Source organism: Ictidomys tridecemlineatus, chromosome 4 (assembly GCF_052094955.1).
Source record: "Ictidomys tridecemlineatus isolate mIctTri1 chromosome 4, mIctTri1.hap1, whole genome shotgun sequence".
Taxonomy (NCBI): Eukaryota; Metazoa; Chordata; class Mammalia; order Rodentia; family Sciuridae; genus Ictidomys; species Ictidomys tridecemlineatus.
Window position 1 is genome coordinate 56388388 of NC_135480.1, and position 27886 is coordinate 56416273.

Below are 27886 nucleotides of genomic sequence, written 5' to 3' on the forward strand. Positions count from 1 at the left end.
GAGTGCCCAGGAGCATAATAGCAGAAGTTAACAACCTATTGTCCTCTGTTTTTTAATCAGTCCTCATCCTCTCTGGACCCCCATCATTCATTACCTATACTAACTGCCTGAACTTTGTCCCCTGCCTCAGTTTGCTGATGATGTGACATATTCTGTCTATGCAGGCCAAGTGAAGCTTCAGGAAGATTGCTTTTTGGATAAGAAAGCATGTATGGGGCGTCAGCAACATGGTCCCATTTTATTGAATTATACTTTTAACCTTGTGTTATCACCATTCTCATCTGTCTGTCCCCTTACACTAATATTCTCAAGAACTTCTGATACATTTAACTGGAGCCCCATTCTATGAGACACAAGCCACATCCATAGGTGATTTTCAGATTAACTCTCCTATATACTGGCCTCGTGCTAGTTTTTGTATAGGATGGTGTCCTAAAGTTTCCTCCAGAACTTCTGGCTTGATTGATAGCACAGTACAAAACTCTTATTCTCTTGAAAGAGTTCTTTGGGTACCAGATTACTCTGATGTTTTGATATTTTTGAAGTTTTAGCAAAAAAATGTCATATCACACTTTTTACCAAAATCTCAGTCCTTGTCCTGATGCCAACCCAACAGTGAGGTCATAGTTTTGAGACAAAAATAAATAATTTTTTGCCTTATTTCTTTTTTCAATATGGCAAGATTTCTTGCATTAGAATTTATGTTAACAGGGACCAGAAAAACTTAACACTTATAAATATTCACAGATTGGATCATAGAAATAAGAATAATATTCATTGTTGCCATTCTTGACATTTTTCTAGTCAGACACATTTCTCTGTTAATATAAGGGACAGAGGAAATATCCATTGTTCTAAGAATCTCTACCTAGAGATTTTTCTTTAAGACTTACATTTTTTTAAAACAAAACACTGTGATTGTATTTATAGCATTAAAAAACAGGCCTCATAATGCTTACAGTTTACTAGGAAAAATAGTGAAGAAAAACTTGAGCAGAATTTTGCCATAATGATAATGAAATACATGTCCATTAAATATTTTCTTGCATTTCTTATACAGCTCAGAAAGAAAGTTGGTTTTTAGCAGGGCTCAACCATATCCCTAGAAAGAAATATTCTTCCAGAGCTAATGATTCATTTTTAGGGAAAATCTGAAAGAACCTCCAGAATTAAGAGAGCAATTATCACAACTGCTTTCTCCCCCACAGTTCCAAATGTCATTTAGTTCAAGCTGGATATGGCTTCCTGGATTATTGGTTCTTGTTCTTCTCCCAGGAAAAAGAAATTGTGTGGACTACTTCCCTTATTTTATTCAGAATACAGCTAGAATTCTTCCAAAGGACTTTCAAAAGGACTTTTATAGGGAGAGAAACAGTAGAAGCCTGGAGACAGAAGAGTATGCAGAGCACATTCTTTGATTTTTGAACATGCTCAGTCTTTGCCAAAACCATGAAAGTTCCAATCAATAGTGTGTAGTACATGTTTAACTCTAAGGAATTGAAAACTACTGGTTTGGAATTTTGCCATTGCTGGGGATCAAACCCAGAGCCTCATAATGCTAGGTAAGTACTCCACCACTGAGCTATACTCCAAGCCCATAAGTCCTCGTCTGCAGTCCACTAGCATTTAGTACATTCTCAATGTTTCAGAACAAGTACCTCTATCAAGTTTCAAACTAACTTCATTATCACAAAAGACTACTCCAAGTTCATTAAGCAATCATTCCCCATTCCCACCTCCCATAGATCTTGGCAAACACCAATCTGCCCTCAAATCTTTGGATTGATGTAGTTTGAATATTCCTTATAAAGGGAATGACACAATATTTCATTTTTTCTGTATGGTTCCTCTCATTTAGCATAATGTTTTCAAGGTTTATCCACAAAGTGGCTACATCAGAACATCTATTATGGTTGATTATGTTTCATTATATCAATGTAACACATCTTATTTATACATTAATTAATGGGTATTTGGGCTATATCCATCTATTTCGCTACTATGAATAGTACCACTATGGACACTTGTGTATAAGTATTTTTAACAGTTATTTTCAATTTGAGGGGTACACACGTCTCATTAGAATTCCTAGGCCATATCATAATTCACTATTAATCTTTTTAGAAACTTTTAGACTGCTTTATATGACAGCTACACCATTTCACATTCCCTCCAAAAATGTATGACAGTTTTACTTTCTGCAGGCCCTTTTCAGCATTTGGTACTCCTTTGTTGTTATACATATCCTAGTGGATGTAAAATATTCAGTGTGGTATTAATTTGCATTTTCCCAGTGGCTAATGACATTATACACTTGTTATTGTGCTTGTTGGCCAAATTCATTCTATGAAGCTAGTATCATCCTGATAACAAAACAGAAACACATCAATGAAAGAAAATTTCAGGCAGAAACACATCAATAAGAGAAAATTTCAGACTAATATCCTTGATAAACATTGATGCAAATTCTCAATAAAATTCTGAGAAATTGCATACAAAATCATATTTTTAAAAAATAATGCACCATGATCAAGTTGGGTTCATTCCAGGGATGTAAGGATGATTCAACATACTAAAATCAATAAATGTAATTCATCACATCAATAGAATTAAAGATAAGAATCATATGATTATATCAATTGATGCAGAGATAGCATTTGAAAAAACACATCACCCTATCATGTTCAAAACAGTAGAAAAACTAGGTATAGTTAGAGCACACCTTGACATTGTAATAGCTATCTATTCTAAACCCAAGGCCAACATCATTCTAAATGGAGAAAAATGGGAAGGATTCCCTCTAAAAACCAGAAAAAGACAGGAATGCCCTTTTACCACTTCTATTCGACATAGTCCTTAAAACTCTGGGACTAGCCAGAGCAATTAGACAGAAGAAAGAAATTAAAGGGATACAAACAGGTAACAAAGAACTCAAAGTATCATTATGATATGATTCTATACTTAGAGGATCCAAAAAACTCCACCAGAAAACTTCTAAAATTAATAAATGAATTCACCAAAGTGAAAGAATATAAAATCAATATCCATAAATCAAATGCATTTTGTTACATCAGTGATTAATTCTATGAAAGAGAATTTAGAAAAAATATCCCATTCCCAATAACCTCAAAAAAATTTCGGAATCAACTTAACAAAAGAGGTGAAAGACCTCTACAATGAAAACTACAGAACACTAAAGAAGGAAATTGAAGAAGACCATAGAAGATGGAAAGATCTCCCATGCTCTTGGATAGGCAAAATTAATATTGTCAAAATGGCCACACTTCCCAATGTGCTGATACAGATTCAATGAAATTCCAATTAAAATCCCAAGGTCAACCTTTATAAAAATAGAAAAAGCAATCATAAAATTCATTTGGAAAAATAAGAGACCCAGAATAGCCAAAGCAATTCTTAGCAACAAGAGTGAATTAGGAGGCATCACAATACCAGAACTCAAACTATACTATGAAGCTATAGTAACAACAAAGGCATGGTACTGGCACCAAAATAGACTAGTAGATCAATGGTACAGAATAAAAGACACAGAAATAAACCCACATAGATACAGTTATCTCATACTAGACAAAGGCACCAAAAACATAAATTGAAGAAAAGATTTCCTCTTTAACAAATGGTGCTGAGAAAATTGGAAATACATATATAGCAAAATGAAACTAAACCCCTATATGTCACCATGAAGAAAACTAAAAGTGGATCGAGAACCTGGCAATTAGGTCAGACACCCTGTGCCTAATAGAGAAAACAGTAGGCCCAAATCTTCATCATGTCGAATTAGGCCCTGACTTCCTTAACAAGACTCCTAAAGCACAAGAAATAAAATGAAGAATCAATAAATTTGATGGATTCAAACTAAAAAGCTTCTTTTCAACAAAATAAAACAATCAATGAGGTGAAGAGAGAGCCTACATTTTAGAAGAAAATTTTTGCCAGATTTTTGTCAGAAAGAACACTAATCTTCAGGATGTACAAAGAACTCAAAAAACAAAGAACTTACCCCCCCACACAAAACAAAGAACTTACACCCCCCAAAAAAAACAAACAAACCAATCAATAAATGGGCTAAGGAGCTGAACAGACAATTGCAGAATATATACATTTGATCAAGAAATATATGAAAAAAAAATGTTCAACATCTCTAGTAATTAGAGAAATGCAAATCAAAACTACTCTGAGATGTCATCTCACACCAGACAGAATGGCATTTATCAAGAATACAAACAGCAATAAGAGTTGGCAAGGATATGGGGGGAAAAGCACACTCATACATTACTGGTGAGACTGAAAATTGGTGCAACCAATCTGGAAAGCAGTATGGAGATTCCTTAGAAAACTTCCAGTATGGAAGTTTCATTTGATTATTTTTAATCACATTTTTTATTTTGACACTGTAGTTATACAAAACATTGGTATTTATTTTGATATAATCATATCAACATGGAATATAATTTGTTCCCCTCTAGTCCCTAATACTTTTCCTTTCCCTCCTCTTCTCCCTCCTCCTGTTCCCTTTCCTTTACTCTACTATTCTTCCTTCAGTTTTTTCATAGGTTTCTTTCAAAGCAATATGGATATTCCTTAGAAAACTTCCAGTATTCCAGTATAGAATGGAACCACCATTTAATTCAGCTACCACATTCCTTGGTCTATACCCAAAGGACTTAAACTCAGCATACTATAGTGATGCAGCCACATCAAGGTTTATAGCAGCTTAATTCACAATAGCTAAATTGTGGGAGCAAACTATATGCCCTTCAGTAAATGAATGGATAAATAAACTGATATATATATATATATATATATATATATATATAAAATTTTGCAGGTAAATGGATGGAGTTGCAGAATACCATGCTAAGTGAAGTAAGCCAATCCCAAAAAAACCAAAGGCTGAATGTTTTCTCTGATAAGTGGATGCTGATCCATAATGAAGAATGGGCATAGGAAGAATGAAGGAACTTTGGTCAAAGGAGGGATGAGTGAGGGTATGGGGGCAGGACAGATGTTTTGGAATGAGATGAACATCATTACCGCAGGTACATGTATGTCTGCACATATGGTGTGATGTTACATCATGTATGATCAGAGACATGAAAAGTTGTGCTACATTTGAGTACAATAAATCAAAATGCATACTGCTTTTATGTATACCTAATTAGAATGAATAAATTAAAAAGAAAGAAATTGACCAAATTGTGGTATGTACATACATGAATGCACCACCGTGTAACTCACCTTTATGTATATCTATTAAGCGATAATTATTTTTAAAAAGAAGGTTATGAATAAATTGAAGAAAAAATAGTAGAGTAAAGGAAAGGGAACAGGAGGAAGGAGAAGAGGAGGTAAAGGGGAAGTATTAGGGACTGGAGGGAAACAAATTATTTCATGTTTATATGATTATATCAAAATAAATAGCAATGTTTTGTATAACTACAGTGCACTAATAAAAATGTGATTAAAAACAATCAAATGAAACTCTCATTTTGAATACAATGATCTTTCTAACATATTCTGTTATTTCAGACTGACATTGTTTTGTGAAGATGCCTGTACCAGGCATGTGAAGTTGAAACCTGGAATGTATTTGAATGTAGCCAGTTCTTCCTGTCCTTACAAACTATATATGAATGTTAGTCTTAATACTTTCAGGAAGTTTCAAATTTCAACAACAAATTGGATAGAAATATACATTTTGTGACTGTTATATATATATACATATATATGGGGTATAGGGATGGGGGCTTTCTACATTTGGCTTATTTGGCTTAAAACAATATTCTCAAATTTCATCTTTTTTTTAGAAATTGACATAATATAATTTTTCTTTATGGTTGAATAAAGCAGCATTGCACATATATACCACAATTTCTTTATCCACTTATCCATTGGCAGACACCAAGTTTTTTTTCCATATTTTGGCTATTATAAATTTTTCTTCTATAACCATGGGTATACATGTATAACTATAGTATGATGACTTTAAATAATTAGGATACATATTAAGGAGTGGTATAGCTGGGTCATATGCTATTACTATTACTAGTCTTTTGAGGAAATGCGATCCTGATTTCCATAGTGGTTGTACTAATTTACACTCCCACTAATAGTCTAAAAGTATTCCTTTTCCTCCACATTCTTTCTAGCATTTGTTGTAGTTTTTATTCTTGATGATTGCCATTCTGACTGGAGTGAGATGAAATCTCAGTGTAGTTTTGACATGCATTTCTTAATTGCTAATGATGCTAAATTTTTTTTCAGACATTTGTTAGCAATTTGTAATTTTTCAAATGAGAAGTATCTATTGAAGTAATTTGCCTATTAATTAGTTGGTGTTTCTTGGTGTTAAGTTCTGAGTTCTTTATATTTTCTTGGTATTAATCCTCTATCAAAAGAGTTGTTGGAAAAGATTATATCCTAGTCTGTAGGCTCTCTCTTCATATTCTTAATTGGTTTCTTTGCTGTGTAGAAGTTTTTAATTTTATTATCTCTTGACATTATTTCCTGAGCTTTCAGAGTCTTATTGAGAAAGTAGTTGCTGTTCCTAAAAGCTGGGACTTTGCATGTTTTCTTTTTGAATTTGCACAGTTTCTGGACTAATTCCTAGATCTTTGATCCATTTTGAGTTGATTTAGGGGCAGGTGAGAGAAAAGGGTCGAGTTTCATTCTTCTACAAGGGGTAAATAATTGGCCTGTCACCATTATTTAAAATGTTATATTTTTTCTAGTGTTATTTTTGGTATTTAGTTGGTTGGATTTTCAATTAGTACAATCACTATGGAGGTTTCTCAAAGACTAGACATGGAAGCACCATATAACCCAGCTCTTCTACTCCTCTGCAGCCATTCTAAAGAATTAAAGTCAGCATATTATAGCAATATATGCATAATGCTTCATCCATGTCTTTAGGAGATCAATTTTTCAATAAAAGTTTACATTTTGTACTTAATAATTTTACAACATTGTAAAATATTTTCTCGTGTTTTGTCATATGCTAACAAAACTTTAAATGACATATTAATCTACTATACCTATGTAGGTTTGTCTCTGTGCCTTTAATTGTTAACATTGGTCTACAAGTATAAACTGATACTTTGCAGTTTTTGTTACTAGTTCTGTGTATGATTTGAAGTCAGGTATTGTGATGTCTCCAGCCTTGCCATTGGGGCTTAGAATTGCTTTGGCTATTCTGGGTTTTTTATTCTTCCAAATTAATTTCAGGACTTTTTTTTGCTACTGCTATGAAGAATGATACTGATATTTTGACAAAAATTTCATTGAATCTGTATATAACTTTTGGTTGTATGGTCAAGGTAACACTATTAATTCTGATATCCATGAACATTGGAGCTCTTTTGATCTTGTGTGAAGTTCTTCAGTTTCTATCTTTAATATTTTATGGTTTTTATTGCAGAGGTCTTTCACCTCTTTAATTAGCTTCATCACAGACTATTTTCTTATTTGGAGACTATTATGAATGAGATTTTTTTTCCTGATTTCTTTCTCAGAAGATTCAATTTTTGGTATATAGCAAAATAATCAGGTTTTATATGCTGATTTTATGCCCTATAACACTGCTGATTTATTAGCTCTAGTAGTCATCTAGTAAGCTCTAAACTATAGAAGATCCAAGTCATTTGCAAACAGTAGTATTTTTACTTCTTCCTTTCCTATTTTTCCCCCTTTAGTTCCCTCTCTTGCCCAATTACTCTGGCTAAAACAAAACAAAAACTTATACTTAGGTTGTTCATTTATAATCCTAGAAAAAAAGAATGAAGTATAAGTAAAAAATGAAGAAAGATTCATTAGTCAATTGGCCACTGTAGGGATGACATCTCAAAACCACATGAGGAGCCTTATAAAGCACTCCTCAGAAGCATCTATTTGGGGGCAGAAAAGGAAAAAACAGTTATTCACCACTTCCCATCCATATTGCTCATAAATGGCCTCATGAAAATAAGTTTCCTTACCCTTTCATGTTGCACATGTAAGATGGCCAGTAGATTCCCATGGGCACCCTGTAGGAATATACAACACTTTCATAAAAGAAAGAAAATGTTTTTCAAAAGTAAAACATAATTAATATATCCACCACATAACAGTATCTTTATATTTATCATTGCTCACATTCTGCTCAATGGCATAGTCATAACGCAGTCCAATGTTGGACTATCAACTTTCTTCCTATTCCAATCCCCTATGGGTTATTCACTGTGATGTTACTGCATGTGAGAAGTAAACTTTAGCTGCTTGTTATGAACTATCAGATGGTATGAGTCAGTTTAAAGATGTAAACAATGTGGCTACGTTTGATGTGAAACCATGGTAGCATTTTATGGGCGATTGAAGTAATTTACAGCTACTACTAATGCTTTGGCTGCTGTAATGAAGCCAATGGACTGGTGTGGAAGTTCCAGATTAGAAACACACTGTTGTATAGCAACATATGTTAACCAGGAGAGTCAGAAAAAAAAAGTTCATATATTGCTAATTCTACTGAAAATAATCTTTTCAACAACAAAAGGTACCTTTTTAAGCCCTGTATTTCCATGTGGCTCAGTAAGTTTTCTGTTTACTGTTAATCTCTACTGAACTCAGTCTTGTTTCAGCATTGGGTATTATTTTCATTTAAGGATCAATAAACTAGTTAAAAATATGGCCCATCCATGTCCTTAGAGATTAAGTTTTCAAAAAAAATTACATTTTGTACTTAATGTATTTTCACAAAATTGTAAAATATTTTCTTTTGTTCTGTCATATTCTAACAAAAGTTTAAGTGACAAATGAAATTTTCATACATCAATTGACATTTGGTTTCAATTTTGTGTACTTATTTTGGTGGCAGAGAAACCACATATGCAAGACATCAATCTTAGAACAGTCTTTCAAGCAGAATATGTAAAGGACTTCAATAAAACCAACCCAAAATAAGATGGATGAAAAATAAACAGACACTTTATATAAGTGAATATCCAAATAGTCAATAGAGTATTTAAAATGCACAATTTCATTATTAAGAAGGGAATTTCTTATCCAGACTATATTAAATATTAAATACTAAAATACTGATGTGCACGTCAGAGTGGCAAAAATTTGAAAGAATAAAACCAAATGCTTACAATATAAATAGATACTAGAACTCTCATCCATTGCTGACATAAATGGACACTTTGAAAAAAATTGTAATATTTAAAACTGATAATCAATTTTTTACAAGTGTTGGCATAGGCATCTGCAGTGTTAACTTCAACCTCCACTCCTGGCTCAATACAGATGGAGTTTTTTTTTGTTGTTGTTGTTGTTTTTTAACCAATCTCAGAAGTCCTGTACAAGTCAATGAGTCACTTGAGGATTCCCATTTGGAAGTGATCCTATGACTTGGAACCTACACCACAAGCCTTTTCTTGCAGCCCTTCTTAATCTTGGTAGGCATGCAAACAGATGCTTTCACTTTGAGATTCTTTTCCTTTGTGCCTCTGATGAAGTGAGCACACACTTTTTCTCCAGCAATTTCACATTGCAGATGGTGAGGGTAATTCTAGTTCTCTAAATTGCCACCTCAGGTTGTAGGGTGTCCTTCCAGTATTTTTAAATGTCATGGCTATGCTGCAGCCTCCTGATGGATTTATTCCTTGGCAAGAGAGAACAGCCGTGAGTATGCAGCATAAGCACAATGAATCGTGTTCTGTAGCACCACACCCACATCACTCTCTAAAAACCAAACTAAAACAAAACAATAACAAAAAAACTGTTCACATATTTAAAAGCCATTTGGTATTCTTTACAGATCTTGAAAATAAGTGTATGCTATGACTTAGCCATTTTGACTCCTAGTGTATACCTAATGGTATGTAAGTGCAAAAAATGCAAAAATTGTTTGTTACAACATTATTTAATATTTCCCCTAGCTTAAATTAAAGTGTTAATCAATGGTAAAATGAATAATATAAAATCTAATGTGATCATATAGTGGGATATTGTGCTACAATAAAAATGAACCAATACAGTTCTCAGGTAGTAATGTGGATAAATCTCATAAAAAGAATATTTAGCGAAGGATATCTGGCAAAAAACACAAGTACTTCATCATTCCAAGCAAAATCTAATCTATGGTGTTAAATTGCCTATGGGGAAGAAAGAGGGTATAGTGCTTATGGAGAGGCATGTGATGGGGGAGAAACGTGGGATTGTGGATAATATTCTACAACTTGACCTGGATGATGGTTACTGGAGTGTGTTTGCTTCCTGACAAATTAAACTGAGCTGTTCACATGCAATCTGTGTATTGTTTTTAATATATCTGTTATATTTCCTTTTTTAAAATAAAAAGAAAAAAAAGGATTAACCACATGTTTTTTAGCCTTCTGACTCACTGCGAGTCATTCTTTCTTTGAATCTAGTATAGATAGATGTTTCCCCTAAAGATATCTATATCTTAATCCCCAGAACCTGTGAATATGTTCTATGGTGAAAATGTCTTTGCAGATATCTTTAAGTAATTAAGATTCTCCTGGGTTATCCAGGGGCCCAATGTAAATTCCAGGTCCTCATGAGAAGGAGACAGCAGGGTCAGAGTTAGTGAAGCAGTGTAGGAACAACTTGGCTGGCCATAGCTGGTGCTAAAGATGGCAGAGGTCATGAGTCTAGGAATGCAGGCAGTTAGTAGAAGTTGGGAAACACAAGAAAATGGATTTTCCCCTAATGAAACCAGAGGGAATGAAGACATTCCATACCTTGTTTTCAGTTCCATGAGACCTAATTTTGGACTTTAGCCTCCAGAACTGGAAGATAAATTTGTTGTTTCAAACCATGTTGGTGAGTTTGTTGCTACATGAAGAGGAAGCTATCAGTGAGCCACACATTGTAATTGTGAAAGTGTATGTCACATGATTACTCTATGAATGTGTATGGAATGAATGGTGACAGTCCCCAAATGTCGGAATCCTAATTTTGATGAAGTGATGTTATAAATCAGTGTCCCTCTGTGAGAATCCAGTAACGGTATCAGCTGCCACCACAAGGCAGTTGCCTTCCAGTCCCTCTCTTTCTCTGATCTTCAGTCAGAGGCCTGGAGTTGAAGAAGACAGAGCACAGTCTTTGTATTCATCAGACAAAACAAACTGAGGACAAGGATGTGGATAAAGATGGCATGATTAGTGTTTCTCCTTAGTCCATCTGAGGAATTCATTTGTCTGAAAGGTGAAAAGAATTTTTTTTAAATATTTATTTTTTTAGTTTTTTAGGTGAGCACAATATCTTTATTTTTTATTTTTATGTGGTGCTGAGAATCGAACCCAGTGACTCACGCATGCTAGACGAGCACGCTACCACTTGAGCCACATCCCCAGCCCCTGAAAAGAATTTTTTACAGAAATTGAGAATAATAGGATTGAAGTAATATTAGTCATTTGACATCTAAAATGGATTTTGCCGTGTATCAACTTTAGATTGCAGTTACAGAAATATAGCACATCCTGGTCAGGTGGAGGGAGATCCTGGGTTTCACTTTACAAAAATTTCCTAAGTTTTTATGTGGCATGGATGTTGAAATGAAATCCAACTGGCTACCACTGGCCTAGCATGGCCAGTGACTTGAATCAAACATAGGTAGTACAGACTGCTGAACCAATGTGAGGGATGGAGAATGTAGGAGTAAAGCTAGAATTCTGGAGCCGGCAGAATCCGTGGAACAGTGAGATCAGCTGAGAGACACTGTGTCTGTTAAAAGCCACATCAGCTAGCCAATTCAGCAGTGATATCTCGCAGAATGTGCACAAAAAGCTCTGCTCCAAACTCCAGATGATGACAATGCTATAAAATAAGCCAGCAGAAGACTAGGTCCTTTCTCAATGCCAGAAAAATGTTTACATAAGACACAGACTTCCAGAAAACATTGAGAAAAGAAGCAGGAAAATAAGTGAAATTTGCTGATTAAGCACTATGTTATCCAATAGAAACTAAAAACTTCTTATTTAAATTGTCAGGTTGGGTTAATTTTGAAGCTTGAAACTTATTTTTTCCCTTCTGCTACCAATGGAAAAGGACCTGTGAGATGTATCAGATTACAGTCTGTAATAAGGAGAGTAAAATATTTATGTACATCATCTGAAGTGTAGTGTAAGCCTCCTGCAAATGTGTTGAGATATCTCCTTGAATAAGTTTTGAGAAAGGAGAGAGTGGATCAGAGAACTGCCTATCAACTTTTTCTTTCTCTTCCTGTCTCCTCTCTTTTCTTTCCCTATTCTCTGATTTTTCATTGAGTGTGGGAAGTTGGAGGGAATTTGAACTTGCATCCGTAGCCCTCTTCTCTTCCTTTTAGAAGAAGTTATCCAGACAGGAAAATTTCCCATGAAGTTACTGCAGGTTCATTAAAATCAAAGTCTTGTAATACATACAGGACATATATGAAAGCAAAATCTGGCCCTGGCCTGTACACAGGGAACAAAGGAAATAGGCATTTATACTAATTGTTGCTCTTGATATTATCATTGAAGAAGAAGTTGCTGAGATATTTTTGTTAATTTTCCTAGACACATGTCTGTAGACATTCCTGACCTTCAATAAATTCTCTCCTTCAATTGTTTCCCAGTATTTGCTACTTAAATTGTAAGGTCACTACTCACATTTTATTCTGTCGACATTTATATTCTTTCAATTAGGTTTTGTACCTTTTTGGAAAAACATCTATGTCTAGTTCATTCTATAAAGTTCTATGTCCTTGCAATAGTCTAGATACGTCACCAACTTTGAGTAAGATTCAGTGTCAAATTCATGCTGTTCCAAAATGTATATTCAAAGATGCTAACAATTATAGCACTATTTATAGTAGTGAAAATTTTTCAACTTCCCTAGCCTAGGATAGGATCCTGAATGATTACATTCAAAGGAATCTTATGTAGGTATTCAAATTAATTACTTAAATACACCAATATTTGCTGACATAAAAATATCCATAATAACTATATGATAGGACATTAAAGGAGTGTGTATACTATACATTCTCCTGTGTGCAAAACGATATATATTTTATTTTGTGTCCACATGCCTGATGGCAGGAGTGGTTGTGAAAATATTTTTTTATTATTAGTTGTTCAAAACATTACACAGCTCTTGACATATTATTTTTCATACATTTGATTCAAGTGGGTTATGAACTCCCATTTTTACCCCGTATACAGATTGCAGAATTACATTGGTTACACATTCACTTTTTTACATACTGCCATACTAGTGTATGTTGGATTCTGCTGCCTTTCCTATCCTCTACTATCCCCCCTCCCCTCCCCTCCCCTCTCCCCCCATCTTCTCTCTCTACCCCATCTACTGTAATTCATTTATCTCTCTTGTTTTTTCCCCTTTCCCCTCACTTCCTCTTATATGTAATTTTGTATAACAATGAGGGTCTCCTTCCATTTCCATGCAATTTCCCTTCTCTCTCCCTTTCCCTCTCCCCTCTCATCCCTGTTTAATGGTGATCTTCTTCTCATGCTTTTCCTCCTTGCTCTGTCCTTAGTTGTTCTCCTTATACCAAAGATGACATTTGGCATTTGTTTTTTAGGGATTGGCTAGCTTCACTTAGCATAATCTGCTCTAGTGCCATCCATTTCCCTGCAAATACCATGATTTGTCATTTTTTAGTGCTGAGTAGTAATGCATTGTGTATAAATGCCACTTTTTTATCCATTCATCTATGGCAGGGCATTTAGGTTGGTTCCACAGTCTAGCTGTTGTGAATTGTGCTGCTATGAACATCATTGTAGCCGTATCCCTATAGTAAACTCTTTTAAGGTCTTTAGGGAATAGTCCAAGAAGGGGAATAGCTGGGTCAAATGGTTGTTCCATTCCCAGCTTTCCAAGGAATCTCCATACTGCTTTCCAAATTGGCCGCACCAATTTGCAGACCCACCAGCAATGTACAAGTGTACCCTTTCCCCCACATCCTCACCAGCACTTGTCGTTGTTTGACTTCATAATGGCTGCCAATCTTACTGGAGTGAGATGGTATCATAGGGTGGTTTTGATTTGCATTTCTCTGACTGCTAGGGATGGTGAGCATTTTTTCATGTACTTGTTGATTGATTGTATGTCCTCCTCTGAGAAGTGTCTGTTCAGGTCCTTGGCCCATTTGTTGATTGGGTTATTTGTTATCTTATTGTTTAATTTTTTGAGTTCTTTGTATATTCTGGATATTAGGGCTCTATCTGAAGTGTGAGGAGTAAAAATTTGTTCCCAGGATGTAGGCTCCCTATTTACCTCTCTTATTGTTTCTCTTGCTGAGAAAAAACTTTTCAGTTTAAGTAAGTCCCATTTGTTGATTCTTGTTATTAACTCTTGTGCTATGGGTGTCCTATTAAGGCATTTGGAGCCTGACCCCACAATATGTAGATCGGAGCCAACATTTTCTTCTATCAGGTGCAGAGTCTCTGATTTGATATCAAGCTCCTTGATCCATTTTGAGTTAACTTTTGTGCATGGAGAGAGAAGGGGATTCAGTTTCATTTTGTTCCATATGGATTTCCAGTTTTCCCAGCACCATTTGTTGAAGATGCTATCCTTCCTCCACTGCATGCTTTTAGCCCCTTTATCAAATATAAGATAGTTGTAACTTTGTGGATTTGTCTCTGTGTCCTCTATTCTGTACCATTGGTCCACCCTCCTGTTTTGGTACCAGTACCATGCTGTTTTTGTTACTATTGCTCTGTAGTATAGTTTGAAATCTGGTATCACTATACCGCCTGATTCATACTTCCTGCTTAGAGTTGCTTTTGATATTCTGGGTCTTTTATTTTTCCATATGAATTTCATGATTGCTTTATCTATTACCACAAGAAATGCCATTGGGATTTTGATTGGCATTGCATTAAACCTATAGAGAACTTTTGGTAATATCACCATTTTGATGATGTTAGTTCTGCCTATCCATGTACAAGGTATATTTTTCCATATTCTAAGATCTTCTTCTATTTCTCTCTTTAGGGTTCAGTAGTTTTCATTGTATAAATCTTTCACATATTTTGTTAGGTTTATTCCCAAGTATTTTTTTTTTTGAGGATATTGTAAATGGGGTGTTTTTTTTCATCTCCATTTCAGAAGTTTTGTCACTGATATAGAGGAATGCCTTTGATTTATGCATGTTGATTTTATATCCTGCCACTTTGCTGAATTCATTTATTAGTTCTAGTAGTTTCTTTGTAGACCCTTTGGGGTCTTGTAGGTATAGAATCGTGTCTCCTGCAAATAGTGATAATTTAAGTTCTTCTTTTCTTATTTTATGCCTTTAATTTCTTTCATCTGTCTAATTGCTCTGGCCAGTATTTCAAGAACTATATTGAATAGAAGTGGTAATAGAGGGCATCCCTGTCTTGTTCCAGATTTTAGAAGGAATGCCTTCAACTTTTCTCCATTCAGAATGATGCTAGCCTGAGGCTTAGCATAGAAAGCTTTTACAATGTCGAGGTAAGTTCCTGTTATCCCTAGTTTTTCTAGTGTTTTGAACATAAAGGGATGCTGTACTTTGTCAAATGCTTTTTCTGCATCTATCGAGATGATCATATTGTTCTTATCTTTAAGTCTGTTGATGTGGTGAATAACATTTATTGATTTCTACATATTGAACCAGCCTTGCATCCCAGGGATGAATCCTACTTGATCATGGTGCACAATTTTTTTGATGTGTTTTTGCATCTGATTCACCATAATTTTATTGAGGATTTGTGCATCTAGGTTCATTGGAGATATTGGTCTGTAATTTTCTTTCTTTAAGGTGTCTGTCTGGTTTTGGAATCAAGGTGATGTTGGCCTCATAGAATGAATTTGGAAGAGCTCCCTCTTTTTCTATTTCCTGAAATAACTTGAAAAGTATTGGTATTATTTTATCTTTAAAGGTTTTGTAAAACTCTGCTGTATACCCATTCGGTCCTGGGCTTTTCTTGGTTGGTAATTTTTTGATGGCTTCTTCTATTTCATCCATTGATATTGGTCTGTCCAAATTGTGTGTATCCTCCTGACTCAGTCTGGGCAAACCATATGACTTAAGAAATTTATCGATGTCTTCACTATCTTCTATTTTAATGGAATATAGGGTTTCAAAATAATTTCTAATTGTCTTCTGTATTTCTCCAGCATCTGTTGTGATATTGCCTTTTTCATCCCGTATGTTAGTAACTTGAGTTCTCTCTCTTGTTCTCTTCGTTAGCATGGCTAAGGGTCTGTGAATCTTATTTATTTTTTTGAAGAACCAACTTTTAGTTTTGTCAATTTTTCAATAGTTTCTTTTGTTTCAATTTCATTGATTTCTGCTCTGATTTTAATTATGTGTTGCCTTTTGCTACATTTGCTGTTGTTTTGCTCTTTCTTTTCTAGGTCTTTGAAATGAAGTGTGAGCTCATTTATTTGTTGGTTTTTTCTTTTTTTGAGGAATGACCCCCAGGCAATGAATTTTCCTCTTAAATCTGCTTTCATTGTGTCCCATAGATTCCAATATGTTGTGTCTGTAATTTCATTTATCTCTAAGAATTTTTTGATTTCCTCCTTTATGTCTTCTGTAACACATTGATCATTCAGTAACATATTGTTCATTTTCCATGTGATGTAGGATTTTTCCTTCCTTCTTTTCTCATTGATTTCCAGTTTCATTCCATTATGATCAGATAAAATGCATGGTATTATCTCCACCCCTTTATATTTACTGAGGGTTGTCCTATGGCATAATATATTGTCTATTTTTGAGAAGGATCCATGTGCTACTGAGAAAAAAGTATATCCATTTGATGATGGTTGATATATTCTATATATGTCAGTTAAGTCTAGGTTATTGATTGTGATATTGAGTTCTATAGTTTCTTTATTCAACTTTTATTTGGAGGATCTGTCCAATGGTGAGAGAGGTGTGTGGAAGTCACCCATAATTACTGTGTTGTGGTCTATTTGATTCTTGAACTTAAGAAGAGTTTGTTTATGAACCTTGCAACACCATTATTTGATGCATAAATATTGCTAATTGTTATGTCTTGTTGGTGAATGGTTCCTTTTAACAGTATATAATGTCCTTCCTTATCCCTTTTGATTAACTTAGTCTTGAAGTCGATTTTGATCGATATGAGGATGGCCACCCCTGCTTTCTTCTGAGGACCGTGTGCATGGTGTGATTTTTTCCAACCTTTCATCTTTAGCCTGTCTATGTCTTTTCCAATCAGATGTGTCTCCTGGAGGCAGCATATTGTTGGATTTGTTTTTTTAAATCCATGTTACCATCCTATGTCACTTTATTGGTGAGTGTAAGCCATTAACGTTTAGAGTTACTATTGATATATGGTTTGTACTTCCAGTCATGTTTGATTATTTGTCTTTTTTTAAAATTTGGTTTGTTTCTCCATGGTTAGCTTCTCCCCCACCCTTGCTTTACTGAGGTACTTCCCACTGTTGGTTTTGGTTATTGTTTTTCATTTCTTCCTCATGTAGTGTTTTGCTCAAAATGCTTTGCAATGCTGGTTTTCTGGCTGCAAATTCTTTTAACTTTTGTTTATCATGAAAGATTTTTATTTTGTTGTCGTACCTGAAGCTTAATTTTGCTGGATGCAAAATTCTTCATTGGCATCCATTGTCTTTCGGTGTTTGAAATACATTGTTCCAGGATCTTCTCGCTTTCAGCGTCTGTGATGAAAAATCCGTTGTTAACGTTATTGGTTTACCCATGAATGTAATATGCCTCCTTTCTCTTGTAACTTTTAATATTTTCTCTTTGTTCTGTATATTGGATATCTTCATAACAATGTGTCTTGGCATTGGTCTACTGTAATTTTGTATGCTCGGTGTCCTGTATGCATCTAAAATTTGTACACCCGTTTCCTTTTTTATATCTGGAATGTTTTCTATAATTATTTCATTCAACAGATTGCTCATTCCCTTGGTTTGAACCTCTATACCTTCCTCTATCCCAATGACTCTTAAGTTTGGGTTTTTGATGTTATCCCATATCTCTTGGATGTTTTTCTCGTGATTTTTTACCAGCCTTTCTGAGTTGGTTAGACTCTTTTCAAGGTGATATATTTTGTCTTCATTATCTGACGTTCTGGCTTCTACTTGCTCTACTCTGTTAGTGATACTCTCATTTGAGTTTTTAATTTGGTTTATACTTTCCTTCATTTCTAGGATTATTTGATTTTTTATAATCTCTATCTTCTGATAAAGATGCTTATTTGCTTCTTTTATCTGTTTATGTAATTCATTTTTAATGTGTTCTTTCATTGTTTGAATTTGCTGTCTCTTGTCCTCTTTAAGATTCCATTCCATCTGTCTAAGGTATTCCTTGAGTTCTTTATTTGACCATTTTTCTGATGCCTCTAGGTCTTCCTGTGTATTTAGGCTGTCCTGCATTGTTTGTACTCCTTTTCTTCCTTGATTTTTCATGCTACTCATGTTACCTCTTGTTCTGTTTGACTGCTGAGTTACTGTTTACTCCTATACATTTATTTGGTTTTGTGTGTCTCTGGGGTCTCTCTTTTGTGGTGAGAGACTATGACTCTAGATGATGAATTTTGCTGCACTTTAATGCAGATTCATTTGTTTCCTAAACTTTGTACGGATTCTGATGGCATATAGCGGTCTGCGGTTTGGTCTTGGGACTTATATTTAGGTCGAATGATGTGATGGTATTGAGGTTGGTATCTCTTGGCAACCTTGGAAAGTTGCTCTACTGACGAGGGATATTGACAGGAGAATGGTCTGGAGTATTTGGGGGGTAGCTAGGGACTTGGTAGCATTATATAATGCCTCGGAACATTTACCTATATATATTTAGTAAATTACACATAAACAGCGTTGTGATGATTGGAAGGAAAGGTATTAGAAGGGGAGGGAAGAAGTCACAAAAGAGAATGAGAGTAAACAGGTAGAATTCAAGGAAAGGGTAATAAGGAAATTAAAAAGAAATGAAAATACAAAAGAAAAATAGAAAATAAAAAAGAAAAATTTTTAAAAAATAATTAAAAAATAATAAAAAAATAAAAATAAATAATAAATAAATAAATAAATAAATAATTTTTAAAAAATTTTAAAAATGCAGTCTTAGAGTTTGATTAACTTCTCTTCCAGTAGGTGGAGCTGTGACCACCGGGCCAAGCTTCTCCTCTCAATATGCCGGAACCAATCACTGTGCAGCAGCTCCTCCTCCCGGACTGGGCAGGTCTCCAATCCTGAATGCCTAGGGCCTTTTCTTGTGTCTAGTCACTTCTCCACTTTTCCTCCAGCCAGGCCCCACTCACAGGTGATGCTCACCACAATACTGGCTACACACCAGGTCTGCTGCTCCCGGGAGCCCTGTTTTCTTGAACGACTGGGCACACTCTCCCTGCTTGCCATTCCCTCAGACCCTAAGGTTGTGGAGCATGGGGCTGAGGACCCTCAGCATATTTTGCTTGCTCTCCAGTAGCCACGCCCCCAGTAGCTGATGCAAGAGACCTCAGTTGCCAGCGCTGGTGGGAGTGGTAGCTGGGGGTCCAGCGCCACGGGTCCCGCGCTGCTCCTGATTCCCTCGGTCTGACTATTGAGCTCACAGGAGAGCTGGGAGGGGCCCTAGAGGTTTCTTCACTGTGTGGAGAGGAAGGGCTAGGGGGCTACACACCTGCTACCACCCAGTTCAATGAAGTTATCTCTTCCGCCACATTCTGGTGACGTCAGTTCTCTGCCATGGTGATATCCCATGCGAATGGCTACAGTTTGTTCCCTCTGCTGAGTGTCCAATGCAACAGGTAGGTCCTGACTGGCTCTCCCAAGCCCCGTCTCAATCCTGTGGCCACTGCCTATGAAGGCTCCGTTGGTATTAACCTCCACAGTTTCATGGAGGATCCGACAAGTTGCTTCAGCAGGAGTGTTTAGCAGTGAATCATAGTGGTTTGTCTGTAAGACGCAGGCGAACGGGAGCCTGAATTCAGCCACTCCGGGCTCAGTGTGTGTTCTGAGGGGCGCAGACTGTTCGCCCCAGATCCACATCAGCTCAGCATAGCCTAGTGATCCTGAGCAAAGAGCATTTAGATGGTTTAAGACTCCCTTTGCCCACGCAGCTGAAGAGATCAGAGACTTGATCTCTCCGCACCCGCTGCCATGTTGGATTCCCCATTTTGATTTAATTATAGAAGCATGGAGTATAATTTCCCCAACTGATAGAGACAACTAAAATTTTTTCATGTATTTGCTGTCAGTTTTGAGAAGTGTCTGTTTAGTTCTTTTGTTCATTTATTAATTGCATTATCTGTGATTTTTGGTGTTATGTTTTTTTTTGAGAGAGAATTTTAATATTTATTTTTTAGTTTTCGGTGGACACAACATCTTTGTTTGTATGTGGTGCTGAGGATCAATCCCAGGCCGCATGCATGCCAGGCGAGCTCAATACCGCTTGAGCCACATCCCCAGTCCATGGTGTTATGTTTTTTGAGTTATTTTTTTTTATTTTGGATAGTAATCCCCTGTTGGAGGTATAGCTAGCAAAAATCTTCTCATTCTCTAGGTTCTTTCTCCATATTCTTAATCATTTTATTTATAGTGCTAAAGCTTTTAAATATAATGTTATTCTTGTTTTTGATTCATGGTTTATTTCTTATGCTTTGGAAGTCGATGCCTATACCAATTTGTTCCAAGTGTTAAGTCTATGTTTTCTTCAGCAGCTGCAAAGTGTCTGATTTAATTTCTAGTCTTTGGTCCACTTTGAGTTGACTTTTGTCTTGAGTGAAAGACAAGGTCTAATTTCATTCTTCTATATATGGATATTCTGTTTTCCTAATACCATTTGTTAAAAAGTCTATCTTTTCTCCAATGTATGTTTTTGGCACCTTTGATAAGTATCAGATGACTATATTTTCATGAATTTGTCTTTGTGTCTTCTAATCCATTGGTATTCATGTCTGTTTGGGGTGCAATAACTATGCTAATTTTTGTTACTATAGGTGTGTAGTGGCATAATAACAGAGATCTGTTATTATGTTGCTGGAACCTTCAGCATCAATTTTCTTGCTTAGGATTGCTTTGGCTATTCTGGATTCTTTGAGATTTGATTCTTTGAGATTGATTTTAGGACATTGTTCTTCTAGTTCTCTGAAGAAAATCATTGGTTTTCATTATAAAGGGAATTTCCATATAATCCAGCAATCCTACTACTGAGTTTACAACCAAAGGAAATGAAATCAGTATGTCAATCTGCATTTCCATGTTGGTTACAGCAATATTCACAACAGCTGAGTCCTGAAATCAATCTAAGTGCCCATCATGGATGACTGGACAAAGGAAAGGTGACATGTATACACAATGGAATAATTGATAAAAAATGAATAAAATCCTGTCATTGGTGACATCATGGATGGAAATGATGGACACAGGGAAGATTGGAATTTTATAGGTTATTTATACCTACTCTATCTCTTCACATAGATGATACAAGTATATTCTTTTATACAGGGTTTCTTCCTCACAACTTAATATTGTGAGGTAGCCTACATTGTTTTATATAGTGTATAGAGAAAGAAATCCTAAGACTTACCAAACCATTAGCAGAAAAAATACACATTATCTCTATAGTCAGTATCTCTGTACTCAGCCTATATTAAATGATGAATCATTCTCTATGTTATAGTAATTTTCATGGATAATATTTGTTGTTAACTGATGGCAGAAAATTAAGGAGATAGATGGATGTTAAAGTTAACCCACAGGATTAGTGTCCCTGGATACAACTCTGGTATGATGTTTCAAGTATAGTAGCCAGGAAAAAGGCATGTTCTTAAATCAAATCCTCTGTCTTCAGCATTCTTTTTTTTTTCCAATGTGATCTTCCATATATTCATCATTATTTGGGAATATGTGGGAGTACAGACTCCTGTATTTATACTGCCTATAGGGACTTATTTGCCATTTTACATTCAACTTCACTATCCTCTGGGAATTGGACAGAGTTTAGGAGTTTCCTTTTTTCCCCTATCCTTCAAAACCCAGTTCTATTAGGGTCCCTGTTCCTTGGACCTTGATTATCCCATCTAAGCCTCCTGGGTCTTTTCTGATTTTTTTCTGATGTATTTGTCAGTTTCCTGAGTGCTTTGGCTTCTAAGATAAAATTAACTAGAAATCCTGTTAGCAATTTGACTGCATCACCTTGAAAGACATAGGGTCACCAAGTGAATCCCCGATGTCCTGAATACATGAATCCAGGTAAAATTCTTAAGCCCCTTAAGTCCAAAGTTTCTTCTATTCACTATCCATGAAATTAGGTGTGATACCAGGTATTTTGCAGGTTATATGTGTCCTCTAATAAGAGGCATTCTGAACTGTTTCCATGAAATACACTCCCTAGGCCTGTTTTCTCTTTTTTTCTCTGTGAATTATAATCTATCACTCACAATGTTATGGTCTGGATATAAGGTGTCTCCCCAAAGCTCATGTCTGAGACAATGTAAGAGGGCTTAGATATGAAATGATTAGGTTTTTAGGTTTTACCTCTCCTTAAAAGAGAGACTAGGAGCTTAATCTATCTAATCAGTGCATTAATCCTCTGATAGGGATTAACTGGGTGGCAACTGTAGGCTTCTAAGGTATGGGAAGACGAGGTGGGTTCCTGGGTGCTTGTCTTTGGAATATATATGTATATTCTGTCCTGTTGAGCAGAGCTCACTCTCTGCTTCCTGGCGTGATGTCTTAAATTCCTTCCTTCTGCCACACCCTTCAGCCATAATGTTCAGCCTCACCTCAATACTGAGGAATGGAGAAGGCTATCTATGAACTGAGATCTCTGAAAGTGTGAGCCCAATAAATAGACTTTACCTCTGTTAAAGTTATTCTTGTCTAGTCTTTGTTCGCAGCACCGAGAAAGCTGACTAACATACTGTAAAATTCTCTGGAACCCTCTATGAACATCTATGCCTTGTAAGGTATCTGGTTTAGATTTTCCAAGTTCCTAACAATGGTTCCTCTATACAGATTTTCACAAACTGTATGTCACTGTTATTTCTAAGATAATGAGTTTCTCCTTTGGCTTGATAGTGGCAACCCCTTTCTGTCCACTATCCTTTCAGTGAAAATGTACTTCACTTTTGCCAGGCACCATGTTCTATCTCAGAATTGAAAGCTGAACAAGACAGAGTCTCTGCTTCCTGGGAGCACAGTCAGTGGTCTAAGGGAAGCAGACAAGACCGTGGAGGATTGAATGCAATCATTGTTGTGTGGTAAACGTTTAACACCAGCTCCAGGAAAACAAAACTCCTGGTCCCTGGTATTTGCCTATTCTCATTACATGAATAAATCTCTGTGGGCAATTTTATGTTATCAACTCCAACTGAAAATTAGGAAAGGATGCACAGCAACATATCATTATACATAGAGAAGAGACAAAAGTGGATTTGAGAGCATAAATAAACTGGGTGTGTTGGCATACAACTATAACCTTAGAGAATCTGGAAGTTGAGGCAGGAGGATTGCATATGCAAGGCTGGCCTCAACAATTTTAGCAAGATTATCTCAAAACAAAAAAATATTTATAAAAGTGGCTGGGGATATAGCTTAGTGATAAGGTATCCTTGTGTTCAATCCTCAGTACCAATAATATTAATATTAATATTAATAAGGAGTATAGGTAATAATAAAATATAAGAAATAATGAGGATGTGATGGGTTTTCCATATACTTTATTTAATTGGAAATACAAATTTATTTTTCTATTATCTTTTTACTTGTTGTTTTTAGACATACATGACAGTAGAATGTATTTTGACATTTAAATTTTGTTAAGCAATTCACAATGTATCAAATGAATCATTTGAATTTGTACATTTAGTACATTTACAATGTTTTGGAACAACCACCTCTAAAAAGTTCCAAAATATTTTCATCATCACAAAAGACAACTTCATACTCATTAAGCAATCACTCATATTCCCAACTCCCCTGAATCTTGACAACCACCAATCTTCCCTAGGCTCTATGAATTTACCTATTGTGAAAAATTTTATATAAAAAATGATACAATATTTGAATTTTTATGTCTGGCTTCTGTCACTTAGAATAATGTTTATAAGGTTCATCCTCATTGTGGCTACATTGGAATTACTTTGTACAACTGATTTTGTTACATTTTATGGAAGTACCTCAACTTGCTTACCTATCATCAGTTGAAAAGACATTTGAATTATTTACATCCCTTTGGCTACTATTGAAAGTTCTGCAATAACATTTGTATATGGTTATTTAATTGAACACAGGTTTCACATTTTTGGAGTACATACCTACCAATATAATTCTTATGCCCTATTATAATTCATTATTAAAAATTTTAAGTAACTGACAGACTGTTTTCTATTACAGCTGTATTTTTCACATAACTGCCAAGAATGGATGAAAGTTTGACTTTCTGGCCAATTTCTGTTGCACATGCCTATAATCCCATTGGCTAGGAGGATTGAATGTTCAAAGCCAGCCTCAGCAACTTAGCAAGGCCCTAAGCAATTTAGTGATACCCTGTCTCTAAATAAAATATAAAAAGTGCTGGGATGTGGCTCAGTGTTTAAGCACCCCAGGGTTCAAGAAAGGTTTTATTTTGTATGTTACCTTTTCAAAATTCATCATTGAAGTTCTCTGATTCTTTCTTCTGCTTGCTAAATTCTGCTGTTGAAGTGAATCCTTAATTTAATCCAATTTTTACCTTCAGAATTATTGTTTAGTCCTATTTATAACTTGGTTCCCTTTATTGACATGCATTATTTTTCTGCTTTCTTTAATTCTTTTTTCATAATTTCCTTTGCCTCATTGAGCATTTTTAAGCCAGTTTGTTTAAAATATTTTGCCTGACACATCCACTGACTTTCTTTCCCAATGGATCTGTTAATTTTTCTGTAAATGGTTCATTTTTTAATTATTATTCTTACCAGGATTTTCATTTTCTGTAGAAAACTGGACATTTTTAAATTTTTATGTTGTTACTTTAAAAATCAGATTCTTCTTCATGCTCAGGGTTTGTTTTTGATGACTGGTGTGGGTTGAAATTGTTTAAGGAACTATTTGAAATGTTTTAGAAAGACTGTTTTGTCATTTCTGGTCTCTGAAACAGTTTTTCCTCTAGCTGAGCATAGAAACTTGTTATAGATATTATTATTTATGATAGAGATTATTTTAATTCTTAGAGAAAAGAAGAAAGCCTCACCCAATCTTTGCAGTGGCTCAGTATTGGGATATTCTCTCAATGCCTAGCCATGCCCTTTACCAATTTGCCTGACTCTTCACTTCCTGCTTTTCCTGAGCCTAAACATCAGTTAGAGTTGTAACCTTGGGTCTTCTAAGGCGTTTACTTGGTATACATCCTGCTGTGGGAATGCCTGTGGCTTTCTAAATTCCTATATCAGGAAACTTTCAATGTCCTTCTTCCTCACAAAGCCTTTCTCTCATTTTTCCTCCCATCTTTTCAGCCCATCTATGGTTTTCCTCATATTGTTTTCTCACAGAAAGTGAGGGCTACGCATTTGTCTTGCAATGTGTTTAGGGAATATGCCCTGGAAGTTCATTTATAAGCCCTGAAAAAGCTCTGAGCTAAGAAGGAAAAAAAAAGATGAGGGTGAGGGCAGAAAGAAAAGTGTCTTTGATCAACTCTTCAAGTAGCACCAGATAGGTTGACCAGATGAAATTCTTGAAGAATAAGACTTCTCTACTCTTCTAGATCTAGGGATCAAGATTCTACCCTGGGAATAAAGGCTGCTTTCTTCAAGACCTCTACTGAGCAGGGGAGGACCTTGGGCCAAGGGTAAGTAAAAGTGCCACAGCATTCTCCTACCACTTTTATGTTGCCTTTTTGTTGATTCAGCATTCACCTTATAGTTATAAACCTTGGACTATTTCCCAGGGTCCCAACAAAGATAATTCTGATAGTTTCCCTTTGTTTGTCCAATGTTTCAGTGAAAAGGTAGAGCCCCGGAGCCACTCACTTATCACATAAAATGTGACTCCTGTATATATGTTTTTCATAATACACATAATCTGGCATCAAATATGTGTGCAAGTCGAGTGGAGAAGATTTGAAAATATGATTTCTAAGTGAAAGGTGTTAAAGAGTGACATAAATTAAAGATGACTCTTTGGAGTGTGAGACAAAGTAATATTAAAATGGGGTGAATTTGATGGGCAAATGAGAGGAGAAAAATTCAGATAAACAGACAATCAGTGCATTTTTGGACACAGTATTTTGATCCATCTTCATAGGGAATTTTGTCTGGTGAATCCCTCATGTGTGTCTTTGGCTGATCACTAGACTGGCTCTCAAAATGAGTATCTTCATTCCCTCTTTCCCTATATTGAACTTTCTTTTCCTTTTTCCTCTACTGTCCACCAACAATAACCAACAATTGACTGTGCTATGTTCAGAATTCTAGTGCTTTACTGCATAGGATTTTATTGTACTTCCTAAATTTGGTGACTTTTCTGAGTAGTGAGTAGTAATGACCCCACAGTCATAAGCAGCACTGCAGTAAAGATGCCAATGTAAGTGGGGTGGAGAGTTAATGAAGTTATTTTATACACTTCTATATCATTCAACATTATACCATCTACTCCAGTATCCATGCTGGTATGCTTTCTCATTTGTGCCTGAAGTTGGGCTCCATCTCCAACAGCTCCACTGCGGTATATATCCTCATATTACTAGATAAATATCTGTCTGTAGCAAGGAGCATAATTGTTTTTCTAAACATATTTGGGCTAAGACCAAATCTTTGTTCTTAGTAGTCCTACACCAGAGGACAGAGACATTGTGGGTCAGTTGCAGAAGACCCATTTTTAGTCCATTTTAAGAAACAGTTTTTTTGAAAGTTTAGCAATTAGGTTAGAAAAAAGCAAAACATGAATGAACAAATCAATCCAGGCTGTATAGTAGATCTGAACTAACAAACATAATCTCTTTAGTTCTATTTACTTTATTCAATCAAAGAAAACTTAACTTGTCTGTAAAAAGTAGTCCTGTCAAATATGTACCAAAGAGTATCTGTTAGGGAGTGTGCTTATGCAAATTAAAGTTAATCACCTTCTGGGCAGGTAGTTGGGCATTATGTTTCATAACATCTTCAGAAAACAGATACATTTTATAGAACCATTAAGTTTGAAATTCAAACTACAGGAATTAATATAATTTCACTAATTAAGCATATACGCATATGTACTTAAATATATTTGAAACTAAAATACAAACAGTACAACTGAGAAACTCTTTAAAACAGCTAGTTTTATGCATCTCTTATACTAAATCTACAACCTTAATTTACCATGAGATGAATGATGAAGAAAGCAGGATTTTCCTTTATTAAGTATATGACTTCAATTATCTAGAATGACCACAAACAAAATGTACTATTATTGCATAGAGACATAAGCAACTCAGAAAAACCATAGAGTTTCCTCTTCACTATAAGGCAACAATTATGATTTATAGAATTCTGTCCAGACTAATCAGATAGTTCAAGCTTTAGAGTATTTGCATTAATGAGACATGTAATGAGACACTTTAAAAATCAATATGCCAGAGTTGTTTTTTTAAAAAAAGATTTTAGAATGAATATTTGAATAAACCGTAACTCTTATAGAACCTAATTTTTTAGTAGAATATAAATTTTCATTAAGTTCATTAAAAAATACTAGAGGACTGGGGATGTGGCTCAAGAGGTAGTGCGCTCGCCTGGCATGGGGAGCTGGGTTCGATCCTCAGCACCACAGGAAAAAAAAATAAAATAAAGATGTTGTGTCAACGGAAAACTGAAAAGAATAAATTTTTAAAAACTAGAAATACTTGCCATATAAGTTAAGCAAGAAAAAAAGAGATAAAAATGCATCCAAATTTGAAAGGAAGAAATAA

At 35.4% G+C, this 27886-nt stretch overlaps 1 protein-coding gene across 1 annotated transcript in view; it reads left to right on the plus strand.

The window, feature by feature from the left end:
* The window catches only part of LOC101970140 (interferon-induced very large GTPase 1), an 80096-nt gene that overhangs the window by 2853 nt on the left and 49357 nt on the right, over positions 1-27886 (plus strand). The window contains 1 exon segment of the mRNA XM_078046561.1: positions 25706-25789. The gene's annotated coding sequence lies outside the window, so the exon portion shown is untranslated.